We start from the raw sequence: 22,108 nt of genomic DNA, 5'->3' as shown, positions 1-22,108 counted from the left end.
AGACATAGAAACTAGAAAACAAGCAAATTATGCAATGAAAACAGAATCTGTCATAAACAGAACAGTCTGTAATGATCTGAGAACTAACCATACTTCTGCTACTCCAAACATTATGAAATAAATTGGTGGTCGTGAGGAATTTGTCTATTAATCTTCTGAAAAAAAGAATAAACTCAATCACACTCTTCTGTAAAAAAAATGGCAGCTAATCTCGTGAGTGCAAAGTTTCTGTTTTTTACAGCAAGATCACATTAACTTTCACCCAAGTCTTCCCAAAGGTCTTACTTGGCACTTTATTGAAACAAAAGCTATAAAACATGATTACTACAATAGCTTAATCATGTAAACACACAAAAACAGTAAGGGTAAATATTGGGTTGTCTCCCAACAAGCGCTTTTCTTTAATGCCTTTTAGCTAGGCATGATGATTTCAATGATGCTCACATAAAAGATAAGAACTGAAACATAAAGAGAGCATCATGAACAATATGACTAGCACATTTAAACCTAACCCACTTCCTATGCCTAGGGATTTTGTTATCACATGATTTATAGGAACAAGAATCAACTAGCATAGGAAGGAAAAACAAGTATAACTTCAAAACTTTAAGCATATAGAGAGAGGAAACTTGATATTATTACAACCCTACAAGCATGTATTCCTCCCTCATAATAATTTTCAGTAGCATCATCAATGATTTCAACAATATTACCATCACATAAAGCATTCTTTTCATGATCTACGAGCATAGAAATTTTACTACTATCCACGTAAGCAAAATTCTCCTCATTCGGAATAGCAGGATCACTAGTTCCTAAAGTTGACACTCTTCCAAACCCGCTTTAGATGATAGTATTATTCATACTCCAAAAGATATAAATGAAGTTCATGGAGCATTCTTCAATTAATATAGACTAACCAATATCCAAGCTCAAAATATATAAGTGAAGCACACGAAGCATTCTATAAAGCCATACTCAAAAGATTTAAGTGAAGCTCAAAGAGCAATTCTATACGATCATACTTAGAAGATATAAGTGAAGCACATGAAGTATTCTATAAATTGATGAAGGGACATCTCATACTAGCATGGTTCTTAAAGAAAAAGAAAAACACAAAGGACACAAATCATGTGAACAAAACAAAAATCGAGGTATACCGATAATTGTTGAAGAAGAAAGATGGGATGCCAACCGGGGCATCCCCAAGCTTAGATGCTTGAGTATCCTTAGAATTTTTACTTCGGGTGCCCTGGGAATCCCCAAGCTTGAGCTCTTGCCTCTCTTTATTCCTCTCACATTGGTAAATCCTCGTTCTTCGAACACTTCATCCACAAAAACTTATAACAAGAACTTTGTGAGATCCGTTAGTATAATAAAGCAAATCACTACCTTTAGGTACTATTTAAAACTCATTCTAATTTCATATTAGAACTATATCTATTGTATTCCAACTTCTCTATGGTTCATACCATCCAATACTAGCCATAGATGCATCAAAATAAGCAAACAACACACAAAAACAGAATCTGTCTAAAACAGGACAGTCTATAGTAATCTGGAGGTTTAGTAAACTTCTGTAACTCCAAAAATTATGAAATAAATTTGAAAATTTGAACAACTTTTACAGAAGCAATGTGCAAAATGTTTAAGACCCATTTGACTTTCCAGCCAAAGTTTCTTTTTTTTGTTCTGCACATAGTAAACAAGCAATCTAATCATCCTAAAACCAAAGCTTGGCACATTATTTTTATAATACAATGGATATATATAAGGGGATAATTATTTACAGGGAATCTTTCATGAAAAATTCTACATTGTTTCCATGAGCATGAACACAAGTGTTCAAGGTCGACCCTCACTTATCCAATGCATAACCTTCCAATCACTTCTCTCATTGAAAATCTTTTTAGGTATGACAGGCAAGTAATTTCTTTTTGTATTTTCATTCTTTAAATTTTTTTGTATGTTTCACCCACAACTAAACAGAAACAAAAAGAAAAAACAAAATCTACTTAGTGAAGAAATCAAACAAGCACACACGAGAATATCAACCCCACGCTATTGCTCCCCGGCAACGGCGCCAGAAAAGAGCTTGATAATCCCCAAGTGCAGGGAATCATCGTCGCAATTTACAAAGGTGGAAGTGATAAGTATGGAGTGTCGAACCCACAAGGAGCTAAAGGTAAGATCAAGCCCTATCTGCCACTGATACGACTCTACGTACACCGAACGTTTGCTTCCAACTAGAAACGAGAAATAAAACTACATTGTGGGTATGAAGTGGATAACTTTGTATTATATCGGAGAGCAAAAATATTAAAGTAGGTGTTGTTATCACAAAGTTAGAATATATTACTAAATATTATAAATAGCGAGTGTGGAATAATGGTAGATCAGTGTGCGGAATTGTCCTAGGCAATTGTTAAGAAGACCGGTAATCACTATTGCAGTTTCATATGAGGGAGAGGCATAAGCTAACATACTTTCTCTTCTTGGATCATATGCACTTATGATCGGAACTCTAGCAAGCATCTGCAACTACTAAAGATCATTAAGGTAAAACCCAACCATAGCATTAAAGTATCAAGTCCTCTTTATTCTCATATGCCATGTCCCACTTATCCATGTTTGTGTTTCAGTCACTCACGCAACATAGACAATAAGCAAACCATAGACATATTGCAACACCCTACAGCAGGAATCCCTCACTCTTGCATGACATGGAGGGCACCATAGGACAACACCAAAGTAAAACATACAACTCATACCAATCTAGTGTTGGGGAACGTTGCAGAAAACAAAAAATTTCCTATGGTTTCACCAAGATCCATCTATGAGTTCATCTAGCAACGAGTGATCGGATTGCATCTACATACCTTTGTAGATCACGCGCGGAAGCGTTCAAAGAACGGGGATGAGGAAGTCGTACTCGACGTGATCCAAATCACCGGAGATCCTAGCACCGAACGGACGGCACCTCCGCGTTCAACACACGTACGGTCAGCGTGACATCTCCTCCTTTTTGATCCAGCATGGGGGGAGGAGAGGTTGATGAAGACCCAGCAACACGACGGCGTGGTGGTGGATGCAGGGGTCACCACAGCAGGGCTTCGCCGTTCTACTGCGAGAGGGAGAGGTGTAGCAGGGGAGAGGGAGGCGCCAAGACTCAAGGGTGCGGCTGCCCCTCCCTCCCCCCCTTTATATAGGCTCCCCTAGGGGGGCGCCGGCCCTAGGAGATGGGATCTCCTAGGGGGGGCGGCGGCCAAGGGTGGAGTGGCCCCAAGGCAAGTGGGGCGCCCCCACCCTAGGGTTTCCAACCCTAGGCGCAGGGGGTGGGCCAAGGGGGGCGCACCAGCCCACTATGGGCTGGTTCCCCTCCCCACTTCAGCCCATGGGGCCCTCCGGGATGGGTGGCCCCACCCGGTGGACCCCCGGGACCCTTTCGGTGGTCCCGGTACAATATTGGTGACCCCCGAAACTCTCCCTATGGCCGAAACTGCACTTCCTATATATAATTCTTCACCTCCAGACCATTCCGGAACTCCTTGTGATGTCCGAGATCTCATCTGGGACTCCGAACAACTTTCGGGTTACTGCATATTCATATCTCTACAACCCTAGCATCACTGAACCTTAAGTGTGTAGACCCTACGGGTTCGGGAGACATGTAGACATGACCGAGATGGCTCTCCGGTCAATAACCAACAGCGGGATCTGGATACCCATGTTGGCTCCCACATGCTCCTCGATGATCTCATCGGATGAACCACGATGTCGAGGATTCAAGCAACCCCGTATACAATTCCCTTTGTCAATCGGTACGTTACTTGCCCGAGATTCAATCGTTGGTATCCCAATACCTCGTTCAATCTCGTTACCGGCAAGTCACTTTACTCGTACCGTAATGCATGATCCCGTGACCAGACACTTGGTCACTTTGAGCTCATTATGATGATGCATTACCGAGTGGGCCCAGAGATACCTCTTCGTCATACGGAGTGACAAATCCCAGTCTTGATCCGTGTCAACCCAACAGACACTTTCGGAGATACCCGTAGTATACTTTATAGTCACCCAGTTACGTTGTGACGTTTGGTACACCCAAAGCACTCCTACGGTATCCAGGAGTTACACGATCTCATGGTCTAAGGAAAAGATACTTGACATTGGAAAAACTCTAGCAAACGAACTATACGATCTTGTGCTATGTTTAGGATTGGGTCTTGTCCATCACATCATTCTCCTAATGATGTGATCTCATTATCAATGACATCCAATGTCCATAGTCAGGAAACCATGACTATCTGTTGATCAACGAGCTAGTTAACTAGAGGCTTACTAGGGACATGTTGGTGTCTAAGTATTCACACATGTATTACGATTTTCGGATAACACAATTATAGCATGAATAAAAGACAATTATCATGAACAAGGAAACATAATAATAATCCTTTTATTATTGCCTCTAGGGCATATTTCCAACAGTCTCCCACTTTCACTAGAGTCAATAATCTAGTTACATTGTGATGAATCGAACACCCATGGAATTCTGGTGTTGATCACGTTTTACTCTAGGGAGAGGTTTAGTCAACGGATCTGCTACACTCACGTCCGTATGTACTTTACAAATATCTGTGTCTCCATCTCGAACATTTTCACGAATGGAGTTGAAGCGACGCTTGATGTGCCTAGTCTTCTTGTGAAACCTGGGCTCCTTGGCAAGTGCAATAGCTCCAGTGTTATCACAGAAGAGTTTGATCGGCCCCGACGCATTGGGTATGACTCCTAGGTCGGTGATGAACTCCTTCACCCAAATTGCTTCATGCGCTGCCTCCGAGGCTGCCATGTACTCCGCTTCACATGTAGATCCTGCCACGACGCTCTGCTTGCAACTGCACCAGCTTACTGCCCCACCATTCAAAATATACACGTATCCGGTTTGTGACTTAGAGTCATCTAGATCTGTGTCGAAGCTAGAGTCGACGTAACCCTTTACGACGAGCTCTTCGTCACCTCCATAAACGAGAAACATTTCCTTAGTCCTTTTCGGGTACTTCGGGATATTCTTGACCGCTGTCCAGTGTTCCTTGCCGGGATTACTTTGGTACCTACCTACCAAACTTACGGCAAGGTTTACATCAGGTCTAGTACACAGCATGGCATACATAATAGAACCTATGGCTGAGGCATAGGGGATGACACTCATCTCTTCTATATCTTCTGCCGTGGTCGGACATTGAGCTGAGCTCAATTTCACACCTTGCAACACAGGCAAGAACCCCTTCTTAGACTGATCCATATTGAACTTCTTCAATATCTTATCAAGGTATGTGCTTTGTGAAAGTCCTATGAGGCGTCTTGATCTATCTCTATAGATCTTGATGCCTAATATATAAGCAGCTTCTCCATGGTCCTTCATTGAAAAACTCTTATTCAAGTAGGCCTTAATGCTGTCCAAAAGCTCTATATCATTTCCCATCAAAAGTATATCATCTACATATAATATGAGAAATGCTACAGAGCTCCCACTCACTTTCTTGTAAACGCAGGCTTCTCCATAAGTCTGCATAAACCCAAACGCTTTGATCATCTCATCAAAGCGAATGTTCCAACTCCGAGATGCTTGCACCAGCCCATAAATCAAGCGTTGGAGCTTGCACACCTTGTCAGCATTCTTAGGATCGACAAAACCTTCCGGCTGCATCATATACAATTCTTCCTTAAGGAAACCATTAAGGAATGTCGTTTTGACGTCCATTTGCCATATCTCATAATCATAGTATGCGGCAATTGCTAACTTAATTCGGACGGACTTCAGCTTCGCTACCGGTGAGAAAGTCTCATCGTAGTCAACCCCTTGAACTTGTCGATAACCCTTAGCGACAAGCCGAGCTTTATAGATGGTCACATTACCATCCACGTCTGTCTTCTTCTTAAAGATCCATTTATTTTCTATGGCTCGCCGCTCAACGGGCAAGTCAGTCAAAGTCCATACTTCGTTTTCATACATGGATCCTATCTCAGATTTCATGGCTTCCAGCCATTTGTCGGAATCCGGGCCCGCCATCGCTTCTTCATAGTTCGAAGTTTCACCGTTGTCTAACAACATGATATCCAAGACAGGGTTGCCGTACCACTCTGGTGCGGAACGTGTCCTTGTGGACCTACGAAGTTCTGTAGCAACTTGATCTGAAGTTTCATGATCATCATCATTAACTTCCTCTCTAGTCGGTGCAGGCACCTCAGGAACATTTTCTTGAGTTGCGCCATTTTCTGGTTCAACAGGTAATACTTCATCAAGTTCTACATTCCTCCCACTTACTTCTTTCGTGAGAAACTCCTTCTCTAGAAAGGATCCATTCTTGGCAACATAGATCTTGCCTTCGGATCTGAGGTAGAAGGTATACCCAAAAGTTTCTTTAGGGTATCCTCTGAAGACGCATTTTTCCGACTTGGGTTCGAGCTTTTCAGGTTGAAGTTTCTTGACATAAGCATCGCATTCCCAAACTTTTAGAAACGACAGCTTAGGTTTCTTCCCAAACCATAATTCATACGGTGTCGTCTCAACGGATTTCGACGGAGCCCTATTTAAAGTGAATGCGGTAGTCTCTAAAGCATAGCCCCAAAATGATCGGTAAATCGGTAAGAGACATCATAGATCGCACCATATCTAATAGAGTGCGATTACAACGTTCGGACACACCATTACGCTGAGGTGTTCCAGGCGGCGTGAGTTGTGAAAGTATTCCACATTTTCTTAAGTGTGTGCCAAATTCGTGACTCAAGTATTCAACTCCACGATCTGATCGCAGGAACTTGATTTTCCTGTCACGTTGATTCTCAACCTCACTCTAAAATTCCTTGAACCTTTCAAAGGTCTCAGACTTGTGTTTCATTAAGTAGACATACCCATATCTACTCAAGTCATCAGTGAGGGTGAGAACATAACGATAACCACCGCGAGCCTCAACACTCATTGGACCGCACACATCAGTATGTATGATTTCCAATAAGTTGGTTGCTCGCTCCATTGTTCCTGAGAACGGAGTCTTGGTCATTTTACCCATGAGGCATGGTTCGCATGTGTCAAATGATTCGTAATCAAGAGACTCTAAAAGTCCATCTGCATGGAGCTTCTTTATGCGTTTGACACCTATGTGACCAAGGCGGCAGTGCCACAAGTATGTGGGACTATCATTATCAACCTTACATCTTTTGGTACTCACACTATGAATATGTGTAGCATTACGCTCGAGATTCATTAAGAATAAACCATTCACCATCGGAGCATGACCATAAAACATATCTCTCATATAAATAGAACAACCATTATTCTCGGATTTAAATGAGTAGCCATCTCGAATTAAACGAGATCCTGATACAATGTTCATGCTCAAAGCTGGCACTAAATAACAATTATTGAGGTTTAAAACTAATCTCATAGGTAAATGTAGAGGTAGCGTGCCGACGGCGATCACATCGACCTTGGAACCATTCCCGACGCGCATCGTCACCTCGTCCTTTGCCAGTCTCCGCTTATTCCGCAGCTCCTGCTTTGAGTTACAAATGTGAGCAACTGCACCGGTATCAAATACCCAGGAGCTACTATGAGTACTGGTAAGGTACACATCAATTACATGTATATCACATATACCTTTCGTTTTGCCGGCCTTCTTGTCTGCTAAGTATTTGGGGCAGTTCCGCTTCCAGTGACCACTTTCCTTCCAATAAAAGCACTCAGTCTTGGGCTTGGGTCCATTCTTTGGCTTCTTCCCGGCAGCTTGCTTGCCGGGCGCGACAACTCCCTTGCCGTCCTTCTTGAAGGTTTTCTTACCCTTGCCTTTCTTGAACTTAGTGGTTTTATTCACCATCAACACTTGATGTTCCTTTTTGACTTCTACCTCTACTGATTGCAAATACTTCAGGAATGGTCTTTTCCATCCCCTGCATATTGAAGTTCATCACAAAGCTCTTGTAGCTCGGTGGAAGCAACTGAAGGATTCTGTCAATGACCGCGTCATCCGGGAGATTAACTCCCAGCTGAGTCAAGCGGTTATGTAACCCAGACATAGTGAGTATGTGCTCACTGACAGAACTATTTTCCTCCATCTTACAGCTGAAGAACTTCTCGGAGACTTCATATCTCTCGACCCGGGCATGAGCTTGAAAAACCATTTTCAGCTCTTCGAACATCTCATATGCTCCGTGTCTCTCAAAATGCTTTTGGAGCCCCGGTTCTAAGCTGTAAAGCATGCCGCACTGAACGAGGGAGTAATCATCGGTACGTGTCTGCCAAGCGTTCATAACGTCTAGTTCTGCAAGGAGAATAGGTGCTTCACCTAGCGGTGCTTGTAGGACATAATCTTTCTTGGCAGCTATGAGGATGATCCTCAGGTTCCGGACCCAGTCCGTATAGTTGCTGCCATCGTCTTTCAGCTTGGTTTTCTCTAGGAACGCGTTGAAGTTGAGGACAACGTTGGCCATTTGATCTACAATACATGTTGTAAAGATTTTAGACTAAGTTCATGATAATTAAGTTCATCTAAATCAAATTATTCAATGAACTCCCACTTAGATAGACATACCTCCAGTCATCTAAGTATACCATGATCCGAGTTAACTAGGTCGTGTCCGATCATCACGTGAGACGGACTAGCCAACATCGGTGAACATCTTCATGTTGATCGTATCTTCTATACGACTCATGCTCGACCTTTCGGTCTTGTGTGTTCCGAGGCCATGTCTGTACATGCTAGGCTCGTCAAGTCAACCTAAGTGTTTGCATGTGTAAATCTGTCTTACACCCGTTGTATGTGAACGTTGGAATTTATCACACCCGATCATCACGTGGTGCTTCGAAACAACGAACTGTCGCAACGGTGCACAGTTAGGGGGAACACTTTCTTGAAATTATTATGAGGGATCATCTTATTTACTATCGTCGTTCTAAGTAAACAAGATGCAAAAACATGATAAACATCACATGCAATCAAATAATAATAGTGACAAGATATGGCCAATATCACATAGCTCCTTTGATCTCCATCTTGGGGCTCCATGATCATCTTGTCACCGGCATGACACCATGATCTCCATCATCATGATCTCCATCATCGTGTCTCCATGAAGTTGCTCGCCAACTATTACTTCTACTACTATGGCTAACATGTTTAGCAATAAAGTAAAGTAATTTACATGGCGTTTCTCAATGACACGCAGGTCGTACAAAAAAAATAAAGACAACTCCTATGGCTCCTGCCGGTTGTCATACTCATCGACATGCAAGTCGTGATTCCTATTACAATAGCATGAACATCTCATACATCACATATATATCATTCATCATTCATCACAACTTTAGCCATATCACATCACAAAACACTTGCTGCAAAAACAAGTTAGACGTCCTCTAATTGTTGTTGCAAGTTTTACGTGGCTGCAATAGGGTTCTAGCAAGAACGTTTTCTTACCTACGTGAAAGCCACAACGTGATTTGTCAACTTCTATTTACCCTTCATAAGGACCCTTTTCATCGAATCCGCTCCAACTGAAGTGGGAGAGACAGACACCCGCCAGCCACCTTATGCAACTAGTGCATGTCAGTCGGTGGAACCGGTCTCACGTAAGCGTACGTGTAAGGTTGGTCCGGGCCGCTTCATCCCACAATACCGCTGAAGCAAAATAAGACTAGTAGCGGTAAGAAAGTTGACAACATCTACGCCCACAACAAATTGTGTTCTACTCGTGCAAAGAGAACTACGCATAAACCTAGCTCATGGTGCCACTGTTGGGGAACGTTGCAGAAAACAAAAATTTTCCTACGGTTTCACCAAGATCTGTCTATGAGTTCATCTAGCAACGAGTGATCGGATTGCATCTACATACCTTTGTAGATCACGCGCGGAAGCGTTCAAAGAACGGGGATGAGGAAGTCGTACTCGACGTGATCCAAATCACCGGAGATCCTAGCGCCGAACGAACGGCACCTCCGCGTTCAACACACGTACGGTCAGCGTGACGTCTCCTCCTTCTTGATCCAGCAAGGGGGGAGGAGAAGTTGATGAAGATCCAGAAGCACGACGGCGTGGTGGTGGATGCAGGGGTCACCGCAGCAGGGCTTCGCCGTTCTACTGCGAGAGGGAGAGGTGTAGCAGGGGAGAGGGAGGCGCCAAGACCAAGGGTGCGGCTGCCCCTCCCTCCCCCCTTTATATAGGATCCCCTAGGGAGGGCGCCGGCCCTAGGAGATGGGATCTCCTAAGGGGGGGCGGCCATGGGTGGAGTGGCCCCCAAGGCAAGTGGGGCGCCCCCCCACCCTAGGGTTTCCAACCCTAGGCGCAGGGGGTGGGCCAAGGGGGGCGCACCAGCCCACTATGGGCTGGTTCCCCTCCCCACTTCAGCCCATGGGGCCCTCCGAGATGGCTGGCCCCACCCGGTGGACCCCCGGGACCCTTCCGCTGGTCCCGGTACAATACCGGTGACCCTCGAAACTCTCCCGATGGCCGAAACTGCACTTCCTATATATAATTCTTCACCTCCGGACCATTCCTGAACGCCTCGTGATGTCCGAGATCTCATCTGGGACTCCAAACAACTTTCGGGTTACTGCATATTCATATCTCTACAACCCTAGCGTCACCGAACCTTAAGTGTGTAGACCCTACGGGTTCGGGAGACATGTAGACATGACCAAGATGGCTCTCCGGTCAATAACCAACAGCGGGATCTGGATACCCATGTTGGCTCCCACATGCACCTCGATGATCTCATCGGATGAACCACGATGTCGAGGATTCAAGCAACCCCGTATACAATTCCCTTTGTCAATCGGTATGTTACTTGCCCGAGATTCGATCGTCGGTATCCCAATACCTCGTTCAATCTCGTTACCGGCAAGTCACTTTACTCGTACCGTAATGCATGATCCCGTGACCAGACACTTGGTCACTTTGAGCTCATTATGATGATGCATTACCGAGTGGGCCCAGAGATACCTCTCCGTCATACGGAGTGACAAATCCTAGTCTTGATCCGTGTCAACCCAACAGACACTTTCGGAGATACCCGTAGTATACCTTTATAGTCACCCAATTACGTTTTGACGTTTGGTACACCCAAAGCACTCCTACGATATCCGAGAGTTACACGATCTCATGGTCTAAGGAAAAGATACTTGACATTGGAAAAACTCTAGCAAACGAACTATACGATCTTGTGCTATGTTTAGGATTGGGTCTTGTCCATCACATCATTCTCCTAATGATGTGATCTCGTTATCAATGACATGCAAGGTCCATAGTCAGGAAACCATGACTATCTGTTGATCAACGAGCTAGTTAACTAGAGGCTTACTAGGGACATGTTGGTGTCTAAGTATTCACACATGTATTACGATTTCCGGATAACACAATTATAGCATGAATAAAAGACAATTATCATGAACAAGGAAACATTATAATAATCCTTTTATTATTGCCTCTAGGGCATATTTCCAACATCTAGATCATCAATCAACCCAAAGATAAAGGATATCTACTCAAAACATCATAGGATGGCAACACATCATTGGATCATAATATGTGGCATAACGCACCATGTTCAAGTAGGGATTATAGCGGGGTGTGGGAGAGTGGACCGAGTAAAAGAGATGACGATGGTGATGTTGATGAAGACGATCACCATGGCGATGATTCCCCTCTCGATGGCACTCCGGTGCCACCGGGAAAGAGGAGGAGAGGTTCTCCCCCTTGTGCTTCCTCCTCCATGGCCTCCCCCTAGATGGGGATAGGTTCTCCCTCTAGTCCTTGGCCTTCATGACGATGATGGCCCCTCCGGGATCCTCCTACAGGCCCTCCGGTAATGATGGCCCCCTCCGGCAGGGTGCCAGAGAGGGCCTAGCTTGATTTCTCTTGGCTACAGAGGCTTGCTGCGGCAGAACTTCCGATCTAGGTTATTTTCTGGATGTTTCTGTATTTATAGGAATTTTGGGCGTCGGTCTCATGTCAAGAAGGTGCCCGAGTCATCCACGAGGCAGGCCCACGTGCCCGGGGCATGGGCGCGGCCGCACCCTCGTGGACGGCCCGGGACTCTTCTGGCGCAACTCTTTTACTCCGGGGTCTTCTTTTGGCCATAAAAAATCATCAAAAATTGGCACGTCAATTGGACTCCGTTTGGTATTCCTTTTCTGCAAAACTCAAAAACAAGGAAAAAAATAGAAACTAGCACTAGGCTCTAGGTTAATAGGTTAGTCCCAAAAATCATATAAAATAACATATAAATGCATATAAAACATCCAAGGTTCATAATATAATAGCATGAATACTTCATAAAGTATAGATACGTTGGAGACATATCAAATATCATGTGCCACCACACCTTAGTTGCTATATACTGATACGAGTTCCTTGGAGCATGTAGATCTGAGATATAGGACTCATAGGATGTCTTAATATTTTTACAGGAAACCTTGATGAGTTTGAGTGCACACAAATTGTACAAGAACTACTGAGATGCCCTTGGATCCCATATCCAACGACCTCGAATCTCGTATCACCGTAGCATCTAAGATGAAGGAGGACATCATATTCTCCTGTATGTAAGAATATCATGTGCTACTACACCTTAGATGCTTTGGTGATACAAGCTCTTTGGAGCCGTTGGATTTGTGACCCAACAACTCCTCGATGGTTCGAATGTTTTTTGCAGAAAAGCCCCCAAAGAGTTCGGCCACTGCTTACAAGCACAAAGACTGCTCAGATACCATTGGATCTCAGATGAAACAACCTCGAAGCTCGTATCACCGTAGCGTCCAAGCTGCGAGAGCACTTGATGTTTTCTCGCACGGGAGAATATGAGGTGCCCCCGCACCATAGATTCTATGGTGATACGAGTTCACAGAGATCTTCCGGCTCACAGTAAGAGGTTTGAATGTTTTTGCAATATATTCCTGAGAGAGTTTGGGAATTGCGCAGAAAGTACAAGTATTACGCATGTGGCATCTGATCACAGATCATACGACCTAGACGCGCGTATCACCGTATCGGCTAATTAAGCTACGGGGAGCACCTAATATGAGCAACAGGGAGCCGTTCGATCCAAGATGCAGTGGCACACACGAGGCCTAAATGTTTTATTTGCAAAAAAACTTGGAGAGTTTGGAAATTGCGCATAATTACAAAGACTACTCCCAAGCCATTGAATCTCAGTTCCAACGATGTAAAAACTCGTATCACCATAGCATCTAAGCTGCGGGGTGGATGTGATATGCTACGCCGCTGTCATTTTTGTTCGTAAACTTGCAAAATACGTGTAACTCGTGTCGTTACTTGTCGTTTGTTCAAAAAAACCATACTACACAGAAATATTGGAACAACACACGAGGGTCCCACTTGTCATTGATCAAATTTGGACCTAAAACTAACAAATCTGAAAGACGAGATTCAAACTGGCAACCTAGAGTACAAAGCGTAACTCGATAGCCTAAAACAACAATGGTTGTTGGCTTTGTCCCATAACTTGATTTTATACAATATTACACTGAGCAGAGTAGAGGGAGTGCCTCGTCAACACGTGCATGACCGTTGACTCACTTACTGGTGGGTCCCAGGTCTGCGATCTCTCTCTCCTCTCCATCGTCTAACCTTTAGATGCACGGGCACACACGAAGAGCGGCGCTAGCTTGCCGTGGTGCTATTATAACAAAAAAATCTTCGAAAATAGAAGAATCGCCTAGAACAAGAGACATTGTAGCTGGTCGAGACGGAGCTAACCATGCCTATCCTCCGTGCCACGTTAGCATGATGAAGTTGTGTGGCTAGTGGGGTGTTTTCAACCAACTGGCTGGGTCCCGAGGTCGAACCAAAGGTACTACTACGTCTGATACAGTATATTTTTACACACACATTTTTCCTCCGTGCCGAGACGTGGCACACCCTACCACGCGGTTTTGGGGTCCTCCCGGGTAGTGCATGCCTATATTCTTCCTTGCTGAGACGTGGGATGCCCTACCACGCGTTTTTTGGGTCCTCCTCGATCGTAGTGCCGTAGCAAGTAAATGAGTCGTCAAATCACGAAAGACCACCTTTCCCGCCGAGTACATCAGTGAAGCACGGTGGCTAGCTAGTTTGGCTAGTGCGATCTATTAGCTAGGCCGTCGCCACATTTGTTTTCACCCTTTTTTATCTCCTTGCCGGCAGGTAAATTTAAATATCCGCCGTGGCGTTACTGTAGTCTTTGGGTGCGGCAGGCGCGGCGGGATTTTTAATTTTTTGATTGACGGGAGCAGGCGCGGTGGGATTTTTAATTTTTTGCTTCTTCTCCCCATTGCTTCTACTAGGTGCCATGGCAGCACAGCAGATCACAGAGTCTGAGTTGAGGCGCCTGACACAGGAGCTCGAGGCCAAGGATGCGGAGCTCAGGGCCAAGGACGTGGAGCTCTGTGAGGTCAAGGAGGAGAGGAGTGCCATGCTCCTCCGTTATGTGCGGGAGTTCACGGAGCTTCAAAAGCGGTAGGCGTCCACCACAAAGATGCTCGAGGCATCGGCGGTGTTGCTGCAGAAAGCGGGAGATACGATAGGCTATCAGGGGAGCCGGCTGGAGCGCGAGCGGGCCGATCGTGACGAGGTCCAGGATCGCCTCAGCCACTTGATGGACCAAGTTGCCACGCACGTGTTTCGGCTGCGTGATGCCTACCGTTGTGCCAGTGTGACCATGCCGGCCGTCGAGCTAAACCCGTTCGACCATCCCGTCGACTTCAATGAGCTGTGGCTTCCTGACCTGGTCTCCTTCTTCACCTATATCTCCGAGGAGCTGAGCCGTCTCCGCGTGATGGTGGGGGCGGAGTTGGACAAGGAGGGGTTGCAGGCTGCCGGCGCCGTTGCCGGGCGAATCCTCTCAGGGCTCCGTCATCGGAATACATTCGTGCCATTGGACGCCGTCTTTGACAAGCTGGCTCCCGTCGACCGGGAGCAGGCTCTACGGGTCGTTGCACCCTGCATCACCAACGTCATGCGCCTCGAGAAGCAGAGGGACTTCGGTGGTGTTTAGGCGTCCTCTGCATGGGCATGTCCATGTCTCGGTGCAACATGACCGTTGGATCAAACTTAGATGGTGCAGACAGTCACTGTAGCACAAAGCGTGTGGGTGTGTTTGGTTGCATTCTCATCTCAATATAGTTGCTCCCTCTTCGTGTATTTGTGTTAACCTACTAGTGTGGACTCATGCACCCTTCATGCACTCTGCCAAACACCCAAAAGTGGGGAGAACTTTTGCTCCCATCCCGTGCACCTTCATACACCCTGCCTAACACTGAGTCGTCGTGCTTCATATGGTTCATGTTTCGTGGAGTACTGTAGCACTGTACTCTCCGTGCGCTGTGGACCAAGTTCTGTTAATATTGATCACACCGTTCATTCTCGACCGGACAGTCGAAAAAGTGGTACTATGTTACATTACTATTCATATAGTTGACATGCCCACAACATCATTTGTTATTGTCATATCTTACTACACTAGCAACAAGATTATGTAGTACTGATGTATGAACCACTGCACATGCCTAGTAGTAGGAGCACCGTGTATGTTCAAGTGGCTACCGTTTTTGCACTCCTCCGTCGTAAGAGTGGAAACGCTTGATGTAATCATTTTTTTCTTCAGAAAAAACAATGGACTCGCTCTATCATGCGGATCCTCCTCGACCGTCGTCGGGAACTTTGCTACTCACTTTCGCCGATATGTGGGACAACCATCATCAGGGTCCACCAACCATGCACCAAATTACTCCATAGTAGAGTGCCCAACTGCACGGTAGACTACCCCGATCGAAGCGCCGCAGTAATGCCCAATGAGCCGTCAAATCACAAAAACCCCTCCTTTCTGGTAGTAAGTTGGACGGACGAAGCAACCATCATTTCACTCTTCTCTCTCAGCTTCCTCTCTACCCAACGCTCACTTCTCCCTCATCTTGTTCCTCATTTGTTCAAGAAAACCCCGACCTGCTTCTGGCATTGTTATTCTCTTCCAAAGAAGGAAAGGTGAGCGCATCAATGGTGTTGATTCTGACCAAGGCCCGGTCTTGCAACCCTGAGACTGATCCTATAACTCCCTCTCTGTTCTTCTTTTGCATTTTTGATTATGGTTTCTTTTCTTTTATTTCTATTTGACAGTTTCTTGATGGACGCTGGAGCACCGGCCGAAGTGATGTCTATAGCTCTGGCAAAAACTGTCGAGGCTCATGGTACAAAGAAGCGCAAGCACCCCACCGAGACTACTGCAGACAAGCTCAAAGCCATCGCCATGTCCAAGCCCCCCTCTCCGGGATCCCTCATTAAGCAAGTCCAGGTAATATCTCTTCTTGACGATCTTTTTCTCGATCTTGATCGTGTTTTTTCATCTAACACGCAGTACTAGTACAAGTAGTACAACTTCCTGGGTGATCTTGCATGTGATTTTTGTGTGCCAAATGGTGGTTCTAAATTCCTCTTTTGACTAAAACATGCAAGAGGTTGACACTGATTTCTTATAGAAAACTTTCAACTACTTTATGAACATCAATGCTACCTTTTAAGAGGGTATATTTGCATTAGTAACTTGTGTTATGGATATTGCAAGTAATCCCTCTGCTCTCATGCCTTTGAAGACATGTTCTAGTGTCTTTGTTCGCTCATTTCTGTGCATATATGTAGTCATATATGGAGCAAAATATCAAAAATCATCTTATATTTCTGAATGGGGGTAGTAATAAAATATTTGGTTTCTGTTTGAATTAGAACCAGGTTCATGGTGGAGATGAAGTTCTCAAAGTCATGTCGTGTGAACTGGAAGACCTCAGGATGAGTTCTACTGCTAAACTATCCAGCTGATGTGTCCTTGTCACCACATGTCCTGAACTAGTGTTTTCCTGTAGCATTGTTGCCAGGCGTGTTCTCGAGGCTGTACTTGACCACAACAATTTCCTGGATGTGCCTTCGATTACGAAGGGTGTGGTTCTTGTAAAGCTTCCCGACAAATCTGATGCGGCGTGTCTTCATCGTCATGTTTATGAGTGGAAAGACCACTCTGTTAGGTTCTCCAAGGTTGAGGAGATGGTGATGGTGCCAGTAGACATCTCTCATGAAGTCCACGGCCTAGTCAGTTATGCAGGGTTCATCCCGTAGGTCGGTGGCAAGAAATAGTGTGCAGAGTTTAATTAGTGCAACTTTGCTTGTCTATAGTAAGTACTATTGTTCGGTACTTGATTTGCATTTGTGAAACCTGTATTGTTTATACTGTCGCTTTTGGTGTGTGGTGAGTCCTGAGAACAGTCTATGTTAATGTTTCTCCACTCAATTTAGTCTGTATATTTTGAAGTATCCAGATCATCTTTTTTGTGAGGATGGTTTATCAATTATGGTTACACTCCAATATCTGTATGCATTGCATGGTTTATCACACCCACTAGGATTTCCAGTCCCATGGATGTTCGGTACATACGATTTGTCACGACCTTTGGACTGTCCTGCTTGTGGGAGTAGGCGGGGCCCTGCATAGCACGCGTAGTTGGATGACCAATCTTCGGTTTAGTACTTCAACATAGTGATTTCCTGGTAAGGATTCACTCGTGTCACATCAAGTAAATCTTATTGATTTACTGTCTAAATCTTATTGATTTGATGTCATGTTTTCTTTCTTTTGCTGCAATTTTACGATGCAGATTTTTCCATGTGACATTCATCATAGAATAAACCGTTTGGTTTGCTCTACGATGGATATTTTTGCAGGTTTCACTTCTTATGTCGTGTCAGTAACGAAGGCACCGTCCATCACTTATATTACTGGAAAAAATTCGATCTGTCTATTATCTGAGTACAAGTTGAATCCCTATGATGAACTGCAGTTTGGTTTAACAAACATGCCACAATTAGTCCTTCTCGTGTTTAAAAGAAATGAAGAAAAAGACTGGATCACAGTCACGGAGCCTAGTCAAGCTAGAAAGCTGATCATAGCAGATCAGACACGATCGCCGCTGGCTCGCACATCGGTACCACCTTCAGCAACGGATCGAGCACCGGCAGTTGCTCTTGCACTGACAGCGGCAGCAGCTCAGCCTGATCTAGCTGAGGATTGGGCACTGACCACGTCAGCGGAACAGGCTGATCTACCGGAGGATCGGGCATCGACACCGGCACCTACTCCGACACCGGCACCAGCTCTACAAGGAGGATCATCTCCGGCAGCGGCGGCGACACTACTAGTCGCACCGGCACGGGCACCAACAACGGCTTCGACACCTTCACCAACACTTGCACTTGTATCCGCTCTGTCCCGTGCAGCGGCAACAGAACCAGAAGTTGCACCGGCAACAGACTGGGCTGCAGTTCACACTTCATATACCAAAGTCCTTACAGAAACTGACATGTCCATCTACTTGGTAAGCATTGGCCGCCCAAGTGCTTCGTTCTTTTTCTTTCCATGTTGTTTCACATGATTCACTATGTTGATCTAACTATTTGTGTATGTCTTCTTGTTTGCAAATAGGGAATTCCTAGAGCAACGAGGGAGTCGTTCAACAATCCAGGCGACCGTGGCCAAGTTTCTCTTACCATGCGCAACCTTGGTGTGAATGAACCTGCTCAATATACCGTAAGTACAAAGGATGGTCGCATAATGATTGATGCTAAAGGATGGTCAAGGTTCAAATCTAAATCATATCTTGCGGTAGGGGATGATGTCAAAATCGAACTTTCTCGGCAAGAAGAGCTGGTCGAAATCAACTGCCGAACTGATCTATCCTCTAAGAGATTTTGATGTAATACTCTGGCATGGTGAAACACGTGTCCTGTGTGTATAGGTAGTACAACAGTATCGTTGATAGAATTGCAACTCTGATTGCTTCTTAGGAATTGTCGTTTGATTTCATTCCAACAGCTGCCGTGCTTTATTCAATTTTGTGTATTTGCGTTGTGACGGCATCTGAAACCAGCTTCGTATCGACCGCTTGCAATATGAAAAGCGTTGAGGTGGAAAACATGGCCCCCCAATCATGCAGGCCCACCGGCCTGTGGCCCAAAGTCCAGAACCGTGAGCCTGTCTGAGTATTTCTCAGCTGAACCCCCATAATGCCCGTGCGTTTCACGTAACTTCAAGATGCATTTGTATGAGTATTTTATCTTGTGAGAGAAAAGGATGAACGAGGGAAGGCCTTATTTTCAAATGTGGAGAGGTGTGTGGGTACCTTTTTGCAAAATTGCCATAGTTTCCTTCCTATCCGTCAGATACAAATCAGACGGCCTATATTGCAGAATGGCAGGCACACCATCATCACCAAGTCGTCTATACCATGTTAAAAAAACTATGTTTTTTATGATTATATATGTTATATATATATTCCCCTTGATTTTTCTTATGTATAAAGTTGTGATATAAAATATCTTTACATTTCTTTACATAGGGAGTATCTCTCTGTCAAGAATATATTAATGTGTAACTAGTTACTCCTGTCTTTCTACTTCCTTTTGCTGAAATATGGGGCATCCGGCAACGGGGTCCACCTGCCATATGCACCAAATTAGAGTGCACAACTGCACGGTAGACACACCCCGGTCGTAGCACCACAGTAATGCCCAATGAGCCATCAAATCACAAAAAAAACCACCTTCCCAGCTTTAGTAGTAAGTTGGACGGACAAAGCAGCAATATTTCACTGGGCCTGAATCCCCTTATCCCTCGTCTACTTGTTCATAGAAAACCCCTGCTCGGCGAATGCATAGGGTTTTCTCATGGAGAACCTGGTACGAATTCTTCATCCATCCCCGATAAATCCAAGTCCCTTGGTCGCGGGTACTCCTAGGATGGCAGTCGCCGCCGTTGATGCATTTTTCTTCCTACTGAATCTAGTGTGTTTCATTTGCAGTGCCCAAAGTGCAAGGACCCTACAGGTTTCTGCTCCCTCGGCGAGATGCCACACTTGTTCCTTCTCATCCTAACACGGGATTTTAAAACACACACAGTATGTTTCTAGAATCCTCTTTTCTATCCGGGAGAGTGGGGTTTTTTGAACAAGCTGTCAACTAATTTGGAAATTTGGATTGCTATATTTGGATAAAAGGTACTAGACCATGGTCAACACTGACGTGAAGGAGGAAATTATTTCTAGATTTGGATATAGGGAATACATTATGTTCTCATATTATTTTTCCTGAAGTGCATTCCTTGCTCTGCCAGAACACATGTACTCAAGATGCTCGGCCTTGCCATAACTGAATACACCAGTTTAATGGTCACTGTGAAGACAAGCCTTGGATATAAGTTTCGAGTTGGGTTCATGAACCAAGAAGATCGCTGCTTTTTTATGGCTAAACTTGGATAAACTTTCTCAAGTGTTACGGACTGAAAGTTGGCGCATGAATGTTGAAGGAAATAGCAAAACCTAGTCTCATCTTCACTGCGATCTTCCACCCTGACATCATTCCAATTGTTCATCCATGTTAGTTTTGTATCTGGTTCTTGCTTCTTGCCTCGATTACTTCTTAATCCACTTATTCTATCTAACTAATCACAATTTAACTTTAGAAGTAGCAATGAATCTCTTGCGAAGATGCTACTTCTAACTAATATTTTCTTATAATTGGTGGCACGTGAAGGTTTTTTCAGAGTTAAGCAGGCTACTCGTTTGTTATTCTATAAGAACTCAGCTGTTAGTCATGGCATTGAAGTTGACTTGGACGACATCCACAAGTTCCTACACTTTATTGATCGTCTTGAGGTCCTTGTGGGGCATTTCAATGGTGGAAGTCCACGTGGGATATGTGTGCCACTACTGCACTCGTTGAATAGGTCCAACTGTGTTGAGAAACTTATGGTACGAGCTGTTTTCTGTTATATATGTTGTTCATAAACTCTTGCTGATGCACAGTTTTACAGCTATGATCTTCTTGAAACGGGAACTTCCCAGGTCTATTGTTCCTATACAGATGCCTGACCATGGTCTGGTCAGACTTGCACTTGGTCACAACATGATGTTTATGTCGACCTACGCCATTCCCCTTGGAGGTGAAAACATACTTATTCATGGGTGGTCTCAAATAATGAAGGCCCGTCCATCTTGGAGAATAGGACAGAAGATTATTTTCTTACTTTTCCGTGGCTCTAAATGAAGGAAATATGCCCTAGAGGCAATAATAAAGTTATTATTTATTTCCTTATATCATGATAAATGTTTATTATTCATGCTAGAATTGTATTAACCGGAAACATAATACATGTGTGAATACATAGACAAACAGAGTGTCACTAGTATGTCTCTAGTTGACTAGCTCGTTGATCAAAGATGGTTATGTTTCCTAACCATAGACATGAGTTGTCATTTGATTAATGGGATCACATCATTAGGAGAATGATGTGATTGACTTGACCCATTCCGTTAGCTTAGCACTTGACCGTTTAGTTTGTTGATATTGCTTTATTCATGACTCATACATGTTCCTATGACTATGATATTATGCAACTCCCGTTTACCGGAGGAACACCTTGTGTGCTACCAAACGTCACAATGTAAGGTGGTGATTATAAAGGAGTTGTACAGGTGTCTCCGAAGGTACTTGTTGGGTTGGCGTATTTCGAGATTAGGATTTGTCACTCCAATTGTCGGAGAGGTATCTCTGGGCCCTCTCGGTAATGCACATCACTTAAGCCTTGCAAGAATTGCAACTAATGAGTTAGTTGTGGGATGATGTATTACGAAACGAGTAAAGAGACTTGTCGGTAATGAGGTTGAACTAGGTATTGAGATATCGAAGATCGAATCTCGAGCAAGTAACATACTGATGACAAAGGGAACAACGTATGTTGTTATGCGGTCTGACTGATAAAGATCTTCGTAGAATATGTGGGAGCCAATATGAGCATCCAGGTTCCACTATTGGTTATTGACCGGAGATGTGTCTCGGTCATGTCTACATAGTTCTCGAACCCGTAGGGTCCGCACACTTAACATTTCGATGACAGTTATATTATGAGTTTATATTTTTTGATGTACCGAAGGTTGTTCAGAGTCCCCGATGTGATCACGGACATGACGAGGAGTCTCTAAATGGTCGAGACATGAAGATTGATATATTGGAAGCCTATGTTT

This window comes from Triticum dicoccoides, chromosome 2A (genome assembly GCF_002162155.2).
Source record: "Triticum dicoccoides isolate Atlit2015 ecotype Zavitan chromosome 2A, WEW_v2.0, whole genome shotgun sequence".
Classification (NCBI taxonomy): Eukaryota; Viridiplantae; Streptophyta; class Magnoliopsida; order Poales; family Poaceae; genus Triticum; species Triticum dicoccoides.
This window is presented reverse-complemented; position numbering follows the sequence as displayed.